Here is a 17,635-nt window from a genome sequence, read left to right as displayed (position 1 = left end):
CTGAAATTTAAAAGGGCGGTGCATGGCCCAGGCAATATAAAAGCGATGCGAAGAGCGGTGCGCGGCTCATGCATCATATGAAAGGCGGTGCATGGCCTTATGCAGAAATTTAAAAGGGCGGTGCATGGCCCAGTAAATATATGAAAGGCGGTGCATGGCCTTATGCAGAAATTTAAAAGGGCGGTGCATGGCCCAGGCAATATATGAAAGCGATGCGAAGGGCGGTGCGCAGCCCATGCATCATATGAAAGGCGGTGCATGGCCTTATGCAGAAATTTAAAAGGGCGGTGCATGGCCCAAGCAATATATGAAAGCGATGCGAAGAGCGGTGCGCGGCTCATGCATCATATGAAAGGCGGTGCATGGCCTTATGCTGAAATTTAAAAGGGCGGTGCATGGCCCAGGCAATATAAAAGCGATGCGAAGAGCGGTGCGCGGCTCATGCATCATATGAAAGGCGGTGCATGGCCTTATGCAGAAATTTAAAAGGGCGGTGCATGGCCCAGTAAATATATGAAAGGCGGTGCATGGCCTTATGCAGAAATTTAAAAGGGCGGTGCATGGCCCAGGCAATATATGAAAGCGATGCGAAGGGCGGTGCGCAGCCCATGCATCATATGAAAGGCGGTGCATGGCCTTATGCAGAAATTTAAAAGGGCGGTGCATGGCCCAAGCAATATATGAAAGCGATGCGAAGAGCGGTGCGCGGCTCATGCATCATATGAAAGGCGGTGCATGGCCTTATGCAGAAATTTAAAAGGGCGGTGCATGGCCCAGTAAATATATGAAAGGCGGTGCATGGCCTTATGTAGAAATTTAAAAGGGCGGTGCATGGCCCAGGCAATATATGAAAGCGATGCGAAGGGCGGTGCGCAGCCCATGCATCATATGAAAGGCGGTGCATGGCCTTATGTAGAAATTTAAAAGGGCGGTGCATGGCCCAAGCAATATATGAAAGCGATGCGAAGAGCGGTGCGCGGCTCATGCATCATATGAAAGGCGGTGCATGGCCTTATGCTGAAATTTAAAAGGGCGGTGCATGGCCCAGGCAATATAAAAGCGATGCGAAGAGCGGTGCGCGGCTCATGCATCATATGAAAGGCGGTGCATGGCCTTATGCAGAAATTTAAAAGGGCGGTGTATGGCCCAGTAAATATATGAAAGCGATGCAAAGGGCGGTGCGCAGCCCATGCATCATATGAAAACGGTGAGTAATGCAGGTACAGTGCAATGCGGTCGCGAGCATATGCAGGGGCATTTGAAAGTAAATAAAGCAATGTATTCGAAAGCAATAGAAAATATTTGTGCGTTGATATATATTTGAAAAAAAATAATTTGCAAGATTAGCTTATTGTGATTGTCAAAAGTTATTGATACTTGAAGGCATAATTGATAGAAGAATGCTCAAACCATTTGACGCGCCATCCTTACAAGGCTGTACATGTTTTAGCTTCTGCAACTTGAAAACCTGCATCCAAAGAAAATTTTGTAAGTTTGGGGAGGGGGTTGATTCGCGTTGACTTGGGGATCTGGCTCTTGCGCTTCGTGCCTCCAGCTTCGTATGAACTTGTAACCTCCGCTCATTTTAAGTCTTGGCCGACTAGTAAACAGTCTGATTAGAATCACATTATTTCGAGAAAATAGACATAGTAAACTATATGTATGGTGATAAATAATTTTGCTGAACTTGGAACTGTGACACATTGTGAAACAAAGCGAATGCCCCTTTTCCGAAGTTTCTTCTGCCCGACGACTCTGTCGAACAATATTCTCCCGAGTCTGTCGATGTTGTCTTACGGTGATCCCTTTTTAAAAAAAAATTGTCCTAGTTTCTGATGCAAGGGATGTTGATCTTTTCAAAATGGCGAGACCGAGCCTACACAGGCTGCCTATGTATCCCACCAGAGGAATCAGGTCGAGCGTAGTTCAAATTACAAGCGGAAATGCAATTGGGGAGAATAAAATGATGTGACCGAGGCCTATGCGGGCCGCCTACGTATCCCCCATGGGAATCAGGTCAGGCGTAGTTCATAATTACAAGCAGAAATAAAATTGGAATTTTGAAGTGATGTGACCGAGGCCTATGCGGGCCGCCTACGTATCCCCCATGGGAATCAGGTCAGGCGTAGTTCATAATACAAAAAGGATATTGAGGTTTTGTGAGAATGTGACCGAGGCCTATGCGGGCCGCCTACGTATCCCCCATGAGAATCAGGTCAGGCGTAGTTCATAATTACAAGAAAGAAAAAAAAAAAAAAAAAAAATTCGAGAGAAATTCTATCTTAAAGACCTAACCCGATATAGGTTTGTCATGCGTCCCGCTAAGGGAGAGTAGTGCTATTACATGGAAAAGTGTTGAAGAATATTTCATGCAAATAAAAGAAGGTTTCTAAATATAATATCTCTTGACGGCATCTGCGTTGATAGCTTTCGGCCAAATTTCGCCATCCATTTCTGCTAGGATTAATGCTCCTCCAGTCAATACCCGATGAACCATATAAGGTCCCTGCCAGTTAGGTGCAAATTTTCCTTTGGCTTCATCTTGACATGGGAATATGCGTTTCAGTACCAATTGCCCTGTTTTGAATTGCCTCGGTCTTACCTTCTTGTTGAAAGCTTTGGCCATTCTATTCTGATAAAGCTGTCCATGACAAACGGCATTCAATCTCTTTCCGTCAATGAGCATCAATTGTTCGTATCGATTCTGCATCCACTTAGCGTCACTTAACTCAGCTTCTTGGATGATTCTCAAAGATGGTATTTCTACCTCAGCAGGTAACACCGCCTCTGTCCCATAGACCAAAAGATAAGGTGCTGCCCCCGTTGAAGTTCTCACAGTAGTGCGATAACCGAGGAGAGCTAACGGCAGTTTTTCGTGCCAATTCCTGTAATTATCGATCATCTTCCTCAGTATTCTTTTGATGTTTTTGTTCGCTGCTTCGACTGCCCCATTCATCTGAGGGCGATAAGGAGTGGAATTGCGATGAGTAATCTTAAATGTCTCGCAAATCTCCCGCATTAGATCACTGTTAAGATTAGCTCCATTATCTGTTATAATTGACTCTGGGATTCCGAATCGGCAAATAATGTTGCTCCGAACGAAATCTGCTACCACTTTCTTTGTTACCGACTTGTGCGAAGATGCTTCCACCCACTTTGTGAAATAATCCATGGCTACCAAAATGAACCTGTGTCCATTCGACGCGGCTGGCTCGATAGGACCAATGACATCCATACCCTAAGCTGCGAAAGGCCACGGAGAACTTGTCACATTTAATTCATTTGGCGGAACCCGAATCAAATCACCATGAATCTGACATCGATGACATTTCTGCACGAAACGGATACAATCTGATTCCATAGTCATCTAGAAATAGCCTGCGCGAAGGATTTTCTTGGCCAGATTAAAGCCATTCATATGAGGCCCACATGTACCGCCATGCACTTCTTCAATCAACCGAGCCACTTCTTTAGCATCAACACATCTTAATAATCCTAAATCTGGAGTCCTCCTATACAGGATTTCTCCACTTAGGAAGAAATGGTTTGCTAATCTCCGAAGCGTTTTCTTCTGAACACTGGTTATGCCTTCCGGATAGTCTCCTGTCTTAAGATATTTGTTAATGTCATAGTACCAAGGTTCTCCATCAGGCTCTTCGTCCACATAGAAGCAATATGCCTGTTGATCGTGCACATTTATCTTGATAGGATCTATGCGATTCTTGTCCGGGTGCTGAATCATAGAGGACAGAGTGGCCAAAGCATCAGCGAACTCGTTCTGTGTCCTTGGAACGTGTTTGAATTCCACCCTGATGAATCTCTTACATAAATCTTTCACGCAATGCAAGTATGGCAGTATTTTCCCGTTCTTAGTGGTCCATTCGCCTCGCACTTGATGAACCAGTAAGTCTGAATCGCCTATAACCAAAAGTTCCTGTATATGCATATCAGCGGCCATTCTGAGGCCAAGAATACAAGCCTCATATTCTGCCATATTATTGGTACACGGGAACTTGATTTTGGCTGAAATGGGATAGTGCTGTCCTGACTCTGAAATCAAAACTGCTCCAATGCCGACCCCTTTAGCATTTGCCGCCCCATCGAAAAACAGTCTCCACCCTGGGTACTCTTCTGCGATATCTTCCCCGATGAACAACACTTCTTCATCCGGGAAATAGGTTTTAAGGGGTATGTATTCCTCGCCCACAGGATTTTCTGCAAGATGATCAGCTATCGCCTGCCCTTTGACAGCCTTTTGAGTAACATACACAATATCAAACTCGCTCAACAACATTTGCCACTTAGCTAGCTTCCCCGTAGGCATAGGCTTCTGGAAGATGTACTTGAGTGGGTCCATCCTTGAGATGAGGTAAGTAGTATATGCAGACAAATAATGTCTCAACTTCTGTGCAACCCAAGTCAAAGCACAACAGGTGCGTTCCAATAACGTATACCGTGCCTCGTAAGGTGTGAACTTTTTGCTCAAGTAATATATTGCTCGCTCTTTCCTTCCTGTTTTGTCATGTTGACCTAATACACATCCAAACGCGTTCTCCGATACGGACAAATACAATAGCAAAGGTCTTCCAGCTTCTGGAGGCACCAAAACAGGCGGGCTAGACAAATATTCTTTGATTTTGTCAAAGGCTCTTTGGCAATCTTCAGTCCATTTGGTAGGAGCGTCCTTCCTCAATAACTTAATTATTGGTTCGCATATCACCATTGATTGCGCTATAAATCAATTGATGTAGTTGAGACGCCCGAGGAAACTCATCACATCTTTCCGACTCTTTGGGGCAGGCAACTCCTGAATGGCCTTTATCTTCGAGGGGTCTAACTCTATGCCCCTTCTGCTCACAATAAAACCCAACAACTTCCCTGCAGGAACACCGAATGCATATTTTGCGGGGTTCAACTTCAGATTGTATCGCCTCAACCTGTCGAAGAACTTTCTCAAATCCGTCAGATGGTCTGAGCTCTTTCGCGACTTGATGATGATATCATCCACATAGACTTCAATCTCTTTATGGATCATATCATGGAAGATGGTGGTCATGGCTCTCATGTACGTGGCCCCTGCGTTTTTGAGCCCGAAAGGCATCACCCGATAATAATACACCCCCCAAGGTGTGATGAATGCTGTTTTCTCTGCATCTTCCTCGTCCATCAGGATTTGGTGATATCCCGCGTAGCAGTCAACAAAAGACTGCAACTCATGCTTTGCACAATTATCAATGAGCATATGGATATTTGGAAGGGTAAAGTCATCTTTCGGACTGGCTCTGTTGAGATCCCGATAATCTACGCATACCCTAACCTTGCCATCCTTCTTTGGCACGGGAACGATATTGGCTAGCCAAGTGGGGTACATCGTAGTTCGAATGACCTTGGCATCAAACTGCTTGGAGATCTCTTCCTTGATTTTTAAGCTCAAGTCTGATTTAATGTTTCTTTTCTTTTGCTTTATCGGAGGACAGGATGGATCAAGAGACAACTTATGCGAAACAATGTCAGTGCTCAATCCGGGCATATCATCGTAAGACCAAGCGAACACATCTATATATTCCTTCAGGAGTTTGATCAATTCTTCTCTCTGCGACGGGGTCAAATGGACACTGATTCTCACTTCCATAATGATTTTTGAATTACTCAAATTTATAATTTCCGTTTCATCCAAATTTGGTTTCGGCTTATTTTCAAAATACTCAAAATCCTTAGTTAATCCCTCGGGTTGCATATCCCCTTCATATTCTTCAGAATCTTGCTCGGCATTTCCTATGGGCTTGCTTGTTTCATTATGTGTCACATTCACAGTATTGGCAGATTTGTTAATTTGATTGCTGAAAAATAAAAGAAAATTAATTAAGCAAAGATGAAAAAAAATATAAATAAAAGCATGGCTTGAAAATTGCATTTGAACTTCAAAGTTTAGAGGCAAAAATAACAAAAGCATAGACACGATTCAGGCCTCAATTTCAAATCGTGTCTGTTTCATCAAATGCTGAATACAATTAGTCTACCAAGACTCCCGGAGAAACGGGGGCGGGTTACAAATCCAATTGTTCAAACGACATCCTGGCTCTGCATCCCGGATAGTCGGGTCTTCAGAATACCCATCCGAAACCATACTGCATTCAGTTTCTTCTTCGGTGATGAATAAGTGTTTAAAACTTTCCAGGAGTTTGTCTTCAAGCGTTTCCTCTGGTGCTTGGGCAGCGGAAGCCTTAAGAAATGACTGATTCAGGCAAGGAACAGGCTTTGGCAAGCGAATGTCACTTCTTCTTTTGAGACTAGCCGAAGAAATCTCTTCGGGCGTGGGCTCATATCCGAGACCGAAAGTATGCTTATGCCCGGGCAGTTGAATTGGTTCCACAATTCCATTCAAGTTCGGACCAAGGCCTTGACCGGGTCGGAAGCCATTCTTCAGCATCTCCCACGCCACCATCATAAGTACTTGTGGCAATTCCATTCTTTTCGCTTGAGCAGTGCACACATTCTCCTTAATATGAAAAACCGATCCGTCTAGCCTTTCCACACTTTGAATAGGAGGAATTGAACATTCCGGGTATAAAGAATTGTTGCCTTCTCCATGGATCACTATTTCTTGGTGATTCCACACAAACTTCAGGCTCTGATGCAAAGTGGAAGGAACCGCGCCAGCCATGTGGATCCATGGTCTCCCGATCAGCAGGTTGTAACAAGTAGATATGTCCATCACTTGGAACTTCACAATGAACTCCACAGGCCCAATCTCCAGAAACAAATCGATCTCTCCAACAACATCTCTTTGGGCTCCGTCAAATCCTTTGACACTGACTTGACTGTCACGGAGTTTCCCGACGTCTATCCCTAATGCTCGTAGAGTGGCAACAGGACATATATTCACAGCAGAGCCTCCGTCGACCAATACTTTGGAGATGAACTTATCCCTGCATTTGATGGTGATGTTCAATGCTTTGTTATGCCCCAAACCTTCAGGTGGCAACTCGTCGTTATGAAAAGAGACCCGGTGGGCCTCAAGGATCTCCCCTACCATAGCCTATAATTTCTCACTGGAAGTCTCGGCCGGAACGTAGGCTTCGTTCAGTATTTTCACTAGAGCGCTCCTATGAGCTTCAGAACTCATCAATAATGCGAATAAGGAAATCTGAGCTGGCGTTTTCTTCAATTGTTCTACAACAGAATATTCCTTCGTTGGCATTTTTCTCCAGAATTCTTCGCCTTCAGCTTCTGTAACGGCCTTCTTCGGACCATTTTCCTTGCTTGACGCCCCTCGTGCTATCTCTTCGGGGGCATAGCACCGTCCAGACCTAGTCATTCCGGTGGCAACAGCTTCCACGACTACTCTTCCCTTCCCTTTGTCTCTTTCACCAGATTGATAATCCCAGGGGACTGCTTTGGTGTTGCGAGAAGGTGTTGGGGCAACGAAAGCTGTGATCCTGGGCCTTGGGGTGAGCACTTCGAATGGGGCCCTCTTTTGAACCGTGATTATTGGAGCAACACAAGCCGACGATTCAACCTCCTCCCTTTCTTTAATTGGCACGATAGTCCCCTCCAGATTGCAATCTTCATCAAGGGTGATCATGTGCACATTTGCATCGCCATGATTCGGCAGCGGATTGTTGTTTATGTTCGGGGGAGCTTCCTTAAGCTGTATGACCCCTTCCTTGATCAACGTCTCAACTCTATCCTTGAGAGCAAAGCAGCTTCCGGTATCATGCCCTGCAATTCCTGAATGATATGCACAATGTTTAGTCCCGTCATACCATCCCGGGATGGGATCAGGAGTTCTTCCTTGAATCGGTTGGAGTATCCCTGCCATTTTCAGCCTCTCGTACAGTTGGGCTAAAGGTTCGGCTAATGGTGTGTAAGTTTTGGTTGGTCTTCTTTCGACATTTGGGCGTGGTCTAGGGGTGTTTTGTGGGTGGTTTGGTGAATGGTATTGGGGTTGCGTTGCGTAGGTTGGACGGTGTTGTGGTGGGTTTTGGTAGGAAGGTGACCGGGGTGAGTAATATGTTGGTTGAGTATGATAGACCGGAAGGGGGGTAGGTGGGGGTTGGTAATAAGGCTGAGGTATTTGGGTGTACTGGCTGTAGTGCGAGGGCTGGGGTGAAGAATATTGGCGGGTTGATTTTGGGGTGGGTCTTTGATCTTGGATGGCCATGACCGGGGATACTCCGTCTCTCTTCTTCTTAGCAGGGTCTGCCTGAATGGCCTTACTTGTGGCCTGCAAGGCCGCAAGATTTGTAACTCTTCCTGTTTTTATCCCTTCTTCTATGAAGTCCCCCATCCTGATGACTTCAGCAAACTTCTACCCAATGACACTTAACATTCTCTCATAATATGTGGGGTCCTTTAGAGATTGTACGAAAAGCATCGTCATTTCACTCTCTGCCATTGGAGGCTGGACTTTTGCCGCCTCTGCTCTCCAGCGCATAGCGTATTCCCGGAAAGTTTCTGTTGATTTTCTCTCCAGCTTCATCAAATAAAACCGGTCCGGGATAGTCTCAGTGTTGAACCTGAATCTGTCCATGAATTCCTGGGCCATATCTCCCCAACTGTGCCACCTCTGCGGGTCTTGGTATGTGTACCAATCGAGTGCCTCTCCAGTTAAGCTCCTTATAAACAGTTTCATTCTGATAGCTTGATTTTTACCCACTCCGACAAGCTTATCGCAATATGATCTCAAATGAGCCCGAGGGTTTCCCTTCCCGTCGAACATGTCAAACTTCGGCACCTTATATCCAGTAGGTAACTCAATGTCCGGGTGAATGCACAGATCTTCATATTCAAGTCCTTCACATCCCCTGTTGGTTTGGATGTTCCTGACTGCTTCCCTCAGACTGCGAAGCTCTTTTGCCACATCTTCGTCCGCTCTTGCCCTAGCTTCCCTTTCCAACTCTTCATAGGGGTCAACTTCTGGATGTTGCAAGGCCTGTGCCTGGGTAGTGAAAGGATGAGCTTCTGCCGCATACTGTGTGTTATGGCTGGCAATATGCGCCAATGGTGTATGGTGAACTGCTTGGTAGTTTTGGGTATGTGGGTTAATTTGGGTAACTGCAGGTTGAGGAATGTAAGGAGTAGCGAAAGGTTGTGAATTGGTTTGTTGGAAGTTAATTTGCTGGAGGTTGGCTTGTTGCTGGTCATTTGGTTGTGAAGTAGTTTGTTGTATGTTGGCTTGTTGCGGGATGGTTTGTTGTTGGATAGTTTGTTGCGGGATGGTTGGTTGCGGGTGGATCTGGTGTGGAATGGTTTGTTGTGGATTTGACTGTTGTGAGGCGGATTGTTGGTTAGTTTGTTGGGGGTTGGAGGTATTTGGATGGACTGTGTAAAGTGGAGGGTTTGAGGGAGAAGGTTGTGGAGCGGGTGAATCGACAGGCGAAAAGGATGGTGGAATTGTTGTGTTTGTTCTTTGCTCAGGGTGAGGGGCGTTCAAAGTGATGGACAGATTGGTGAGATTCCGCAGTCGCTCAATTTCGGTCTGCATATTGGCCATTTGCTGCAACAATTGGGCAATGAGTTCATCATTTCCCCCTCCTGAAGCCTCAGGTTCCTCTCTTGGAAGAGTGACGAGTCCCAAGCCAGTCTGTTCGGATGCCCCTGAATCATTCATATTGCCGGATGTTCGTGTTTTTGATCTCGTGAAGTATGGGTGGTCTGCCAGTTCACAGTCAACGTGAATCAACCTCTGGGGGATAGTAAAAAATAAACCTTCTAAGAATGAAGAAAGCTGTGTTAGTATGGTCCGAATGATTGCTGTTTAAAATAATATGGAGATTTAGCAGATAATGTTGAAATAAGCACATGTTGCATAGCAAATAAGCACATATTGCGTAGCAAACATACATTGAATAGCAAACAAAACATATTGCAAACAAACATATATTGAATAGCAAACAAAACATATCGGAAGGAAATCAATGCGTCCTATTATGCAAGGGACCTTTTGTGCCAAAGGTAGGCCTAGCGTGGATTTGAAGGATAACATATGTAGTCATGTGTCATTCCAGTGTGCTATTAATTGAAAGCCCAAAACGAATACAATCCCAATGCAAAAGAAATTATTACAATCGCTATTGAACAAGTTAACTAAAATGAAGATGGCCCTTCGTCGCTCTTGAACCTCTTGGTTGCCCGAATTGACTGATCGATCTTTCGGCCATTCTGGGCAAGGTATGACATAGCTAGAACACCCCCTGTTTTGATGCCTTCATTGATACAAGTATCGCCCTGTTCAGCCAGAAGTGTATCCAACTCTTGCATACTTTGCTCGTAACTAAGTGCTTGCTGCTTCCAATTCTCTGCTTCCCTTTCCTTTTCCTTAAGTTGCGCATGATGCTCGGCTTTAGAAACAAGACTTTTCTTACGCAATTGTCGGAGTAATATGCATGCTTCGGCTTCCCCATCCTTAATCCGATCTTTCAAACTAACACCGGGTTTGATTGATTCCTCCAAATCAGCGGCCAGCCATTCCACATAGTTGTCCTCGCACCCAGCTTGGTATCTATTTGGCTCAACTGAATCTGTTTTTGTGGTCTCTTTCAATTTCCACATGCGAATAACCTCTTTTGCAAAAGGAATTTTCCCTTCTTTGTAGTCAACACAGTAATGACTCATATCTGCCACTAAAGGTATGTTTTGCTTCCTCCCTGATTGTCTCAAAACTCTCAGCGGGGCGTAAGGCTGCAAACCTCGAAGTCCTATCAAGACCAAAAATGGTACGATCTTCGTTCAAAACACCAAAACCTCAGACGGAAACCAACTGAACATCCATTGCATCAAGTCATCGTTCAAATGGCTAAGAAATTCTACCCACTCTTTCACACACTTTGGTTTCTCAAATGATTTTGCTGTCAAGATAGCGCCTGGAACATGACCCAGAATGTGATTCTCACCCATCGGCTTCTAGAACGCTAGACCCCCGTTGAATTTCTGAAGATGTTCCATCAGCCAAATTTGCAGAAGCAAGTTGCATCCTTCAAAATGCTTATACCCGCGCTTACAACGCCCTAATGCTCGGTAGATATCTGCCACGACCATAGGGACCAGAGTGTAGTGTTTCCCGTCGATGCCACCAAAAAGAGCCTTAGTTACAATAACAAGATGGGTGTGAATGTCTTTTGTGGTTCCTTTAGGAAATACTATAGTCCCTAAAAAACATACTGCGAAAGCGAAGCACCGTTTCTGCTTCCAAGAGTCATATGAGAAGAATTCATCCTGATGATCGACGAAACTCCTTTGATAACCGAATCTGTGATACAAATACTCGAGTGGTATCATAGACTTCTGCAAACATTCCACACCTTTACCCTCTCTGAACCCGAAGCTGTCAGCAAATTCTTTTGGTAAAGGTTGCCTCGGAATAATCATGCCACAATTTTGCCATTTTCTTGGTTTACGTAATAATGCCACATTTTCTATATAGCCTCCTATTTCCTCTGACAACGGAGTCATCTCAATGTTGCCAAATCTAAACACGACCCTCTTTTCATCCCAAAACGCAGTTGCAGCCTCGATGATGTCTCTGCAGGGCTGGATATCCATCAAAGACGGTAAGTGTCCCAATGCTCCACGTACAACCCGCTGCCCGTAATCCCCCAAATCAACCCACCATGCTGTTAGTTGGGAAGGGACGCTCAAAACCATGCTGAATCTCGGGTAGGCATTGTGTTGACTCATGGTTACCTGTGTTCACAAATGGTTAGTTCTACCTAAATAGCACATGGTCCACATAACGCACATTCATCCTTCAAATCAATGCACATAACGTGATAACCGTCGCTCGGGGTCGTAGACCCACCTGGACATTTTGGAAGAGGTTGACTAATGGACTTAATACACCCTGGGTATTAAGCCTCCTAGGTTCGTGCATGCCCTTAAAGGGTTTTGGCTTAGCTCTATCTTAGGCTGACTAGGAGTTGTTTTCCTATGACGCAAGGCTCCCCCAAGCGGACAACTTGGGAGTGGAAAGTCCGTGGCCGTCGACTGCACCGCTGATCGACTAAATCCACTAGACCAATCCAACTAAAGGGGTAATTTAGTAGTGCACGGGCGCAAACTGCGAAGCCGCTTTAAGTGTGTGAATATGTGTGAGTTTTCCAGGAGTGGAAGAAATATGAGCGGAATGCCAATTTAAGGAAAGCAATAACATACATATTACATAGAAAATTTACATAATAAAATAATCACTTAAAAGAACATAAAAAAAAAATAAAGCAACAATAAAGGCAAAAAAATAAAGAAAACAACCAAACATCCAACAAATTTAATTATTAACCTAAGTTGTTATGGTTAAGAACCTAAAAGTCCCCAGCGGAGTCGCCAAGCTGTTATACCCCATTTTAACCGGGTTGAGACGGAGTATAACATATTGGAGATTCCTAAATTGCTTTGTTTTAAGGAGTCGCCACCTAATTGATTTTATGGTGAATTAGGACACCTGATTATTAACTAAGGTAAAGTTAATATTAAACCTCTGTTAATGGTCTACTTAACCAGTGTGATTCTAGGTAAGGGTTCTATATTATCCTAAAGGGAAGATGTTAGGCATCCTTTAAAATCCGTTAACTTACGGTTATCCGACTAAACTTAGGTTAATCAATTAAATTAAATGCGGATATAATATTTGGGAAAAAAAAATAATTTTTTGTAAATTATTACTAAGATTTAAAAAAGGATAAAAATATAATAATGCTATTTAAAATAATGCTTATAAATATCACCAGGGTTTTAAAAGAGAAATATTAGCTAGGATAAGACGAATAGAAAATATGATAATTTATATGGAAAGGAGATTTCAAATGCCACTTAGAAAAGAGGGTTTGAAATGTTAAGTAACACTTAAAGGTATGTTGATATGACTTTAAATGCTAACACTATTTTAAAACAAACAACTTATAAAAGACAATTTGCATATGGTTAGTAGTTTTAATAGAAGATTTCACAAATTTGGACTTTGAATAGGATAGTGTGATATGAACATGACTATGTGGAAAATCTAGGCTATTCTTTAAATGGAAAGCAAAAAAGGAAAGTAAGTTTTCTTTTAATTATTTTTTTTATTGACTATGTTTAATTAAATGCATGATTGATTCGAACTTGGAGGATTATCTATAAATTAAACTTATAATTGCGTATTAGTGGCGTTTTGAAACGTTTTGTGATAAAATGTGACTCCTTTAATTTAAAATATATATAGTCATGTCATTTTTTTTGCAAATTGATTATTTCAAATAAAAGCATGAAGAGAAGAGAATAATTTGTGAAATTAATTGTTAGTTCTCACTTAAGTTAACTACCCATAACTAAGACTAATCCACTAAACTTGCTAAGGTTCACCTAAATTAACAAAATATAAAGTTAGTCACATAATACAAATTAAAGGCATAAAAAATATATATAGAAAGGGCCAACTAATATCAAATGGGCCTGGCCGTTTTGGGCCACTGTGACCCACGGCTGCAGTTGGGCTCAGCCCATTTGTACACGGTCGCACACTGTTCCTGCTTGTTGGGCCCTTGACCCAGCATTTGTGTTTTCTATATTTTTTACTGTAGATTGGGTCGGGCAGAGAGTTGACTCGAGAGCTGAGTTGTGTTGGGCTAAAAGCCCAACCAGATGTGGAGGAAAACGAGTCCCTCGGACTCGTATACGATGATCATGCATAAACAAAGAAAAAGATTAGTATTGAATCAACCAACTACGACTGAACATGTATAATGTAGATTTAAAGCAGTTCGGGGATTATGTATATTTGAGTATATTCAGAGCATATACAAATCAACCAACACGCATCACAAATTGGAGATTGATGATTAAGTAAATGACAACTTATCAGGAATATATATCAAATTTCAGATCAATTTTCAACTAGTGTTTTCGAATCGATTGTCACCATTATGCATGTGGTAATAACCATAGCTCACAAATGAGCATTGCAGATTCGAGCACTTAAAGGTTTAAGCATGAGCATATACGCAGAATCCTCAATGTCAATATTAATTGATCATAACTGAATACTCATATGGGTTATATTAGATAACTTTTAGTATATACTTTTGATATAAACTTGTTCAACCAAGTAATTAATGCATGAATTAAATCGATAAGCTAGCCTATGTTTATGAGCTTAAACTAACTTCATTGCCATATTTTCACGGACAGAATTGTTAAAAAAAAAGGGAAAGGAAGTCCAACTGGTCATTAGGTAACAAGTGAAGAAGAAAATGTGTTCAGGGAAAACATACATTCTAAGAGGACACTCGGCCAAGACAGATGACACATTAGGAAGCTCATGGAAGCAATCAAGAGACAGACACAAAAGATACACACCATATTCAGAACCTATAAGCCAACATGAAGCAGTTATACATATGAGATTCCTCCTACAGGATTAACAGACATTCCTAACTCCAGCAAATGAACAGTTGGGTCTTCTTCTAGGTAGAAATCAAACAAAACCCCATATCTCATCCACAAATGATTACGTCTATCACAATAACAAGTTAAGTGTCCTTTCAACAGGCTTTAGTCCCTGGAGGAACAACAGTTGTTACACTCAAAACCATAACAACGAACAACCAATAATGCAGCCATGAATAACAAAGTTGCAGCCAAGAACAGACCCCTTTGAACCAGCAACTGATTTATAGCAGGGAACCAGTTCTAAACATAGTAGCAGGTGACTCGATAACAGTATGCTTTTAAGGAGTGATAATATTTGACTTCAGAGTTAACCAAAACATTATTTTTTTAAAGTGTCACAATCAATAAACCAAAGCAAAACAGCCAGAGTACATCAAGGCAGAAACAGATAAGGGTCGTGACATAATTATCAAGAAGATTATTTTCAGGCACATAAGCAAACATCACTCTTCCTGGGCAATAATACAATCACTTAAGATTATCAGAGTTGATAATTTGAGGCTGAATTCGAGCCCCTCTAATATCTGATCACAATTTCAGTCATCCCTATCTAACAGGTTTGATAAAGACATGTTTTCTTATGCACTGAGAAGACAACACTTGAGCACATAATAACAACATGGTCACACTATTTCTATGAAACTGTTTTCAGTCACCAAAGCTAGATACTACATATTATTGATGAAAACAAACTCAGCTCAGGCATTTGTGTTAGCATATGATTGTCTTGCACAAATTGAGGGTATCTTTCTATCATTTCCATTCCCAATAGCACTTTGTTATTAATCCCTAAGTTATGGGAATTAGATCTTGTTTATATGAGATTTAGAACATACTCTCAAAAGCCACAAACAAACTTCAAGCCAAGGAAGAAGAAGAAAGAGGACACAAACACCTATTCCTATCTTCGACATTTCAGAGAAAAGAAACTAAATCTAGGGGGTTGAAAAACTTCCATTAGGGTCTAGCTTGGACTCTCTGGGTAAACACACCAATTGTGTATATGCAACACAGTTCACATCAAATATACTTCATACAAATCCAACACTGTCTACACATGATTTTTACACTATAACCAACAAATTTCACATAGCAAAGATATGGTTTATTAGCAAATAAAGGGACAAACACATCTACGCAATGATTTGACTAGTCCACCTGTTAGATGGGATCTACAATATACATACCGTATATAAAATAGGACAAATGCCATATTGGATTAGGTTTAATTTAATTAATCGACCATAAACAACTGTGAACGACAAGTGATTATACATGCTTAATTGATCATTAACAAAAATCAACTGGGAACGAAACCTAAATAATTCCATACCATCTATTAGATCGAATTATCAGCATGCAAATAAACACTATCTAAACTAAGCCGCACATGCTGGACTAAATAAACAACAACGACATCTGACAATATCTAAAAAAAACTAAGATAAAACATGATAATGATTTATCTAACTACAATAGCTAAGCTAGACATCAAACCAAACCAAAAAAAAACATAAACATATAAACTTGAAAGAAAGGAATGGGATTTACCTTCTTCGGGTGCACCGAAATGAAGCGAGGGTTTCGATATCTACCTCGAAGCTACCAAATCCGAGCTCGCGAGGCTCAAATTCCCAACACCAACAGAATCAGATAAAAAGAATGTTTGACGTATCTTTTGACTCGATTATTACAACGAACTACAAATTGATATTTGGGAAATTATGTGCGTCTGAAGGCTGGTATTTTCAGAAGGGTTTCAAGATCTGGTTTTTTTGCAAGGCAATTTTTTGGGGTTTTCCAAAACCTCTTCGAAAAGATTTCGTTCTTTTTTTTTCGATCTGATTTTTTTTTCGGGCCTTCCTTTTTCGATTCCCCCCTTTTCGACGATTCCTGTGTCCCTCTTTATAGAGGTTTTGCTCTCTTTTTTTTTGTTGAAGAAAAAGGGAGGAGCGGGAGAGAGAAGAGCGGGGAACAGGGCTAAGTGGGGGACAGGGCATGGTGGGGGAAGCGGAGAAGAAGGAGGAAAAAAAGGGGAAGTGGGAGCGGCGGAGGAGAGGGAAAGGAGGAGAAGAAGAGGGAATGGGAAAGAGGGGGTGCGGCGGTGGAAATGAGGAGATGAAGGGGAAACCCTAAAAAGGGTTTCCCTTATTTGGACGAAAAAAATGGATCGGACCCGGTCCATTTGTGGACCGGGTCAAATTTTAGACTGGGTATTAAAAAGATGGACTAGTGAATTTAAACGTGGACTGGTCTAAAATTGAAATAAAAAATATGGTCTAGTCCAAAAAATATTAGGAGTTAATTGGACTTTGATTTGGGGTCCGGTAAGTCAAAATACGGACCGAGTGCAAGAAATAGTTTGGCTTCTAAATTTGCATAAGAGGCCCATTTTGATTAACGATGTACTAAGGGTGCCAGAATATCACCTAATACGGAAATATGTAATTATAAAAGATCCGGATAATAAAATTATATGATGTTGCAATGACCGTGCAATAATATTTAATAACAAGCGCTATCATTAATATGTGCGAAATAAATGCGATGTGTATGCGCCAGTTGGCAGAACGTTGAGAAATGCAAGTTTCAATAATACTAGATAATAGCAGCAAATAAATAGCGGTAGTAATACTGCTAATAATGATAACAATAATGATAATGGTAATAATGATAATGCTGATGATAATGGTGATAAAAATAATAATAGATATAATAATAATAGTAGATAACAAATATTGATAATTAATAACAAATAACATTAATAATAAATATGGTAGTAATTAATAATAAAAAAAATGACAATTATTGATAATAACAAAAAATGATAATAAATTAATAATAATAACAGTAATAGTGGTAATAATAAAATAATAATGATAATAATAATAAGAAATAATAATGATGATAATAATAATAATAAATAACAATTATTGATAAAACAATGATAATAATTAATAATAATAAATAACAATTATTGATAAAACAATGATAATAATTAATAATAAAATAACGATGATAATGATGATTAGTAATTAATAATAATAATAACAATAATAATAATAATGGAAATAACAAGAATAATAATAATTAATGACAATTAGTAATAAAATGATAATTTAAGAATAATAATAACAATAATAATAATAATAATAATAGTAATAATAATAATAATAATAATAATTATAATAATAATAATAACTGCAGCGGA

This window comes from Lycium barbarum, chromosome 1 (assembly GCF_019175385.1).
Source record: "Lycium barbarum isolate Lr01 chromosome 1, ASM1917538v2, whole genome shotgun sequence".
Lineage (NCBI taxonomy): Eukaryota > Viridiplantae > Streptophyta > Magnoliopsida > Solanales > Solanaceae > Lycium > Lycium barbarum.
The sequence above is the reverse complement of the archived record's forward strand: the minus strand, read 5'-3'. Positions refer to the sequence as shown.